This window comes from Quercus lobata, chromosome 5 (assembly GCF_001633185.2).
Source record: "Quercus lobata isolate SW786 chromosome 5, ValleyOak3.0 Primary Assembly, whole genome shotgun sequence".
Classification (NCBI taxonomy): domain Eukaryota; kingdom Viridiplantae; phylum Streptophyta; class Magnoliopsida; order Fagales; family Fagaceae; genus Quercus; species Quercus lobata.
Genome location: NC_044908.1, coordinates 75,661,821 through 75,668,292, shown reverse-complemented (window position 1 = coordinate 75,668,292; position 6,472 = coordinate 75,661,821). Strand labels below are relative to the sequence as shown.

The window sequence follows — 6,472 nt, the reverse complement described above, 5'->3', positions numbered from 1 at the left end:
AAAAATAAAATTTAAGTTTACAATGGGTGAACAGTAACTTGTATATGTAGAAGTCCACTATAGCACTATTGTAAAACTTTTTACAAGTACAAGACTGGGTAATGGGGTTGTTTTGTGCTTTGATGCTAAAGTTTTTCTACATATACCATTTACAATGCCTAGTGTGAATGCCCTAAGGATGAGTTGTTGTGTGGTCCACCTAATGCAAATGTGAAATGAAATGATGATAAGAACTAGAAATTGAGCTAAAGTAACAAGTAACGTGGGTGAACAATATCTTGTATATGTAGAAGTCCACTATAGCACTATTGTAAAACTTTTTACAAGTACAAGACCAGGTAATGGGGTTGTTTTGTACTTTGATGCTAAAATTTTCCTACATATACCATTTACAATGCCAAATGTGAATGCTATAAAGATGAGTTTTTGTATGGTCCACCTAATGCAAATGCGAAATGAAATGATGATAAGAACTAAAAATTGAGCTGAAGTGACAAGTAATGTGAGTGAACAGTAACTTGTATATGTAGAAATTCGCTATAACACTATTGTAAAACTTTTTACAAGTAGAAGCACAATTGTAAAACTTTTTACAAGTACAAGACTAGATAATGAGATTGTTTTGTGCTTTGATGCTAAAATTTTCCTAAATATACCATTTACAATGCCTAGTGTAAATGCTATAATTAGGATGAGTTGTTTTGTGGTACACTTAAAACAAATATGAAATGAAATGATGATAAGAACTGGAAATTGAGTTGAAGTGACAAGTGAATATAAAGCCAAGCCACTCTCACACTTGCACAATTTTCAAAATGATATGGTACGGAAAATTAAAGTTTGTCAATGAAGTGTGAGTTTGGATAGCGTTTTTCTCCTGGCATTGTGTTTTTGCGTTTCATTTCTGTGGGTCCTGTGCATTGTTCATAGGACCCACAAGTATGAAATTTAGTAAATATAACTTTAAAACTAAATCCTACGGCACTATTCACACATTTAAAAATTATTTTGCTACAGTGTTTTAGCAATAAGTTTTCAATTTTTAGCAATAAGCAGTATCCAAACAGACCCTTTGAAGACTTCTTTTTCATGATTGGTGATTCATGAATTATAAATTTACATGTTCATTATTATCTTTTTTTTTTAATAATAAACATGTGGCATTATGCTATAAAAGTTAAAACACTTGGGATCATATTTAGCTCCTGTTTAAATAATCCAATAACTAAACATACAAACCTAACAAGAAAATTTTTTCATCAATGGACTTTATGAAAAATGAAAATAATAAGGCACAAGATATATATATATATATATATTTATTTATATATATAGATAAGGAAACTTAACTTTCAATAAAAAAATTTCAGTCACAATCGGCTAACAAAACATTATTGAGGGTTGGAGAAACATCATTTATCCACACTAATAAACTGCTAATATGTCTTGGATATCTAGTAAGATTTTGAGCTACAGAATTCCCTGGTCTACATATATGAGAAAAACTAAAACTTTGAAAGAACTTTGCATAAAATTTGACCTCTGATTCTAAAATAAGATGTCTAAATGATGCAAAGGACTAATCTTCACACTTTAGAGCTATAATGAACTTAAACAAATAAATAGAAATTGAACTGAAATTCAGCAACAAGATAAATAAATAGAAATTGAACGGAAATATAAATGAAAAGGAGAAGAAAAATTTTGTACCTCTCAAAATTTTTAAGCCATTTTCCTTTAACTTCAAGTAAGAAAGGAGAAAAAAAGAATAAGAATGTGACAATGAGACCCCTAAATGGATGGAATGTCAATCAAGAATGCGACCGTGAGGGAAACTGCACCAAGGAATCATTTAGAATTGAAGAAGTGTTGATTGGGCATTGGCTATTGCCTAACGTGTTTGGGAAAACAATTTGAGGCATAAAAGGGATATGGACAGGTGGGGCACCTCGTGGGGAGACCAATAAATTTCCTTGTGGGGGGTCAGTTCATACAAGAAAAAAGGCATCGTTTCACATTTCTACCTAGTTTTTACCTACAATAAAATGTTTTGTAAAATTTTCATGGGGGCATGACACCCATTTGTTATACACATAGTTCTGCCCCTGAGTGTTCGACAATCACTTGAATCTTAGACTTACAAATTATAATATTAGTATGTAACGCGTGAAATGCATAAAAATGTAATATTATATAATTTTTTTAATTCTCAAAATATAAAATATAATAAATATGGTAGTTATTAATAGTTATTTATTATGATTGTTTTTTTTTAGAAGATTATTATTATGATTGTCTTGGTATATGAAACTATATACTTATTATGCATTAATTATGATTGTGTTTATATATAGAATTATATATTCTAACATTTATAGAAATCAAGATTTTAATGGAGAGTTTAAATATAAAATAGAATTTAAGTTTAATTAAAAATATATATTAAAATAATGAAGTGTACAATTTTTGAGATCTCAAAATTTTTTATAAGGCACAATATTTATTTGGTCAACCAAAAGTCAAATGTTTTCGGTATATATTATGTGGCACATGTATAGAGGAATTCCAACCGTTGAAAAAGAGTTAGAGAAATTGCACACCTATTAAGATGGAGATTTTCATGCATTGGCTAAATTTTGGGCCAAAATTAATACTCTAGAAGATAATTAATAGTCCAAAATTTTCTCTTATTGTTTTTTAGAAAAATACATAGGATTTCTTTTTGAGAGAATGTACCAACTAATATTTTTGGATTTTATCATTATTTTAAAAATATTTGTTGGCATATACTTGGAGCTTTCTTCCACTTTGAGAGCCTTACCTAAGCTGGAAAAGTTCTTAATACTTAGCGTGCGTTTGTGTGCAAATTATTTTGTGTTTGTGTTTTTGGTTAGGTCCCACGGCACTGTTCATGACCCAGCCAAAAACGCAAAAACACATATAACCATGCATTTCTAGGTCCCACGGCTCTCTTTTGGTGCTAGCTATATTCTAGTTTTCACAAAAGATCCTTGCCATTCCAAAATCCAATATTTTGGCAACCATGTCATGGTCCAACAACACATTGCTAGGCTTCAAGTCCCTATGAATGATTTTAAGTCGGGAGTCCTCATGAAGATATAGAAGTCCTCTGGCAATCCCACTAACAATATTATTGCAAGTCTTCCAATCAAGATGTGAGTGTCTTTTTGAATCTAAAATTCAATATTAATTTTAAGTTATGACATCATGTATAAATTTGAATTCTAGAAATCTTCAAGAAATCCAAAATCCTATCAAGCTTATAAAATAGAATGTAGGAAGAAACAAACCAAAAAAAAAAAAAAATCTAGGCTTTTGTTAGGCATGAACTCATATAAGCAGCTTTTCCTCTCCCTCTATGCCACATCCCAATAGCCTCACAAGATTTTTGTGTTGAAGTTTTGCAATAAGTAGGACCTCATTTTTGATTTCCTCTAAGCCTTGTAATGACTTCATTGAGAACCTTTTAACGGCTACTTCCTTCCCTTCAAGTAGCACACCCTAAATGAAATAATCTCTAAACAGGCAAATTTAGGACCTAGTTGTTAAATGGTATGGATTGCATTAGATTACCATTAGAAGCCTTTTGTGTGCATGAACAAAAATAATATTAGCCCACTTTGATTTATGGGTTTGGGAACAGCTTATTTATTGTGGTATCTTATTTGCGTAGTTTTTATTGAAAGATATAATTTTTAGTAAATTTTATGTTAAATGTGTGACAAGAAGCTAAAAGCTAAATTATTTCCACCCAAAAAAAAAAAAAACTAAAGGTTAGGTTATTTTCCTAAAAGTTGTGATAAAAAGGAAAAATTAATAAACAAATAAGTACAAGCCAAGCGCACTTGGAAGCTTTTTCACCACTCAGTTTTGGAATTCAACATAACAAAGGATCCTGGCCAACTTAAATTGTTTTTAATATACATATTGTTCGGTCTGCTATATGTATATATTGTTTGGTTTGCTATTTTTGATAATAAAAAAACACAACCCCTAGCCATTTTTATGTGAGAGAGAAAGAGCATTTAAGAGCAAACTGGAAAAATCTCCTCACCATCGTTGTATTGAGTTCTTGATGTTGCTTTGCTTTTACAATACATTGATTAAGGCAATATCATATAAACAACTTTATCTACTCCGCTTCTATTTTAATAACATTGTAAGCAAGAGTGAGGTTGAAACCACATAGCCAAAATTCAATGAGGTTCACTGAGTAAAGTGTCAAGATCAAGATTCTTGAAGTGGCAAAGGTTTTGGTTTAGAGGAGATCACTATATTAGAATTCTGAATGTTCTGGGATTACCATGGTAAAAAGGCAAGCTGAGTGTTTGCAAAGGTTGCATAGGTCTAGACGAGGCCAAGGTTTTGTAAGTCTCTAACTATGTAATCCTTCTTTTTAGTTTTTACATTGTTTTCAACGGTTTTCTATGCAGTGCTTTTTCCTTTCGAAAGGTTTTCCTGTTATGACCCGAGATAAGCTAGATAAATTTTTATTTGCTTTAGAAGTATTCAAATTTAGGCTTGGTGATAGATATTTATTTGAATAAGGTAGTAGTAGATTAGTATTGTTATTTGCTTGTATTTAAATTGATCCATATGTTTTAGGATTTTTTTGAATGCATTAATGAGAATTAATAAGTATAAAATTGAGAAATGATATGTTCACAAGATTTTTATAACAAATCCTAAGTGGCCGGTTGTTACTGGTTGTTATTGTTGGGTTAAAAAAGTAATCTCAGTACTAAATTTAAATTTGAACTAATAACAACTAACCACTTGTAATTTGTTGTGAAAATATTGTAAAAACGTTGTGAACGTAATACTTCTCTATAAAATTAAATACAATTGTCTATTTTCTCTCTCAAGTTCAGAAAATTGATCATCTCGAATTAATTACACTATCTTTTACTATTTCTCAGTTTATAACATTTCCTTTAATTTTCCATCACAAATTCATGCTCTAGTCACAAATAATAAAGATTATATGGATTCTACGTACCTTGTAAACTTTACCAAATCCACCTTCTCCAATCATGTTGTCATCTGAGAATTTGTTTGTGGCAGCTTCAATTGTCTCAAAATCAAATTGCAAGGATTCTACATTCGTTATTTCAATTGCATCTGCTAATCTTCAAAAAATAAATAAGCGTCAGAGATTACACTTCGAAGAGCATTGTTTGCAGATATGATTTGGTGAAGACTTTGTACATAATCAATATAATCTTCATCATTTCTGATAAACTACCAACCATACTAGAAGTTTTTTTTTAATCAATAATCTTCATTGAAATAGTTGGAGAACCAGCAACAACACAGAACCACAAACGACCCAAACCAGCAACAAATCAGACAGGGTTCCCAAAAAGCAATGCCAATAACAACAAACCAACAAGAACCTCAACTAAGCTCCAGCCACTCAAAGCAACACCACCTACAAACCTGCTGAACCATAACAGAACTACAATACCAAAATGAATAAACCAACAAACAAATTAAAGCACAACCAAGACAAAATGCAACCAATATTCAACAACAGATAGCCAGCAAACCAAAAAACAAACAACTTTATAAAGCTAGAAGGAAGGCCTAGGCTGCATCCTTAAGCTAAGTAGAGGCTCTCTGAAGAACAGAATCTATGAATCCCCATCTACAGCAGAGCATCTGATTAATATCCTTCCTTATTCAAATCTTGACTTACTTTCTGATAAGCTCCACAATCTAATCTTTTGTTTAAATCAATCCTTGAATTATAATTGCATTTCTACAGACTCCAAATGTGGTAAACAGCAGCACTAACCCCCAATTTACTAAGATTTCAAGGATTTTCCTTTCCATTGTTTTACTGCCCACGAACAACGTCATCCCAATCATGCCTTAAGCAATCTTGGCAGAACCAACACTTGACCTTCCTCCAAATTCTACTAGAATTTTAACCTACAAATAATAAGGAATTTATTATTTCTAATTTATATAGTTTTTAACACTCCCTCACGTGTGGCTTAAAACACATTCTTAATGAAAACGAGGAGAGTGTGACATGAATATATGATGTGAACTTAAAACCACTTGCATACCATGATAACTTAGGAGGCCGTCAGATTTCCCAGAATTCTTTTCGTTTGTAGCATTGGACTTCTTTCTTGCTTTCCTCCTTTGGAAACAGTAAAGCAGAATGACTAGAACCACAGACGCAGCAATTGTAACACCAATAATGATAGCTATTACCATTGAGATTTTGCCTTTTCCTGCAAAAACAGTATCATGTACAATGTTAATAGTCAGTTACAAGAAGTGCGGCCTAAATCCTAATAAAGTAATTAAATCTCATCAGTAAAGATGAGGGTTGAAACTTGAATCAGTAATATTTAGTTTGAATTATAAAATGGATCCTCTCAAATAAACATGATCTTGATAGGATATGTACCTTTTGGTTGTGGGGCAACAGCTTGAG

At 31.5% G+C, this 6,472-nt stretch overlaps 1 long non-coding RNA gene across 1 annotated transcript; it reads right to left on the bottom strand.

Annotated features, from left to right (window-relative positions):
* Positions 1 to 5,318: 5,318 nt before the first annotated feature.
* LOC115988951 lies at positions 5,319 to 6,472 on the bottom strand. The gene is made up of 3 exons (XR_004091720.1): positions 6,446 to 6,472; positions 6,096 to 6,266; positions 5,319 to 5,955 (listed from the first exon to the last, which is right to left on the bottom strand). It is a non-coding gene; the product is annotated as an uncharacterized LOC115988951 (long non-coding RNA).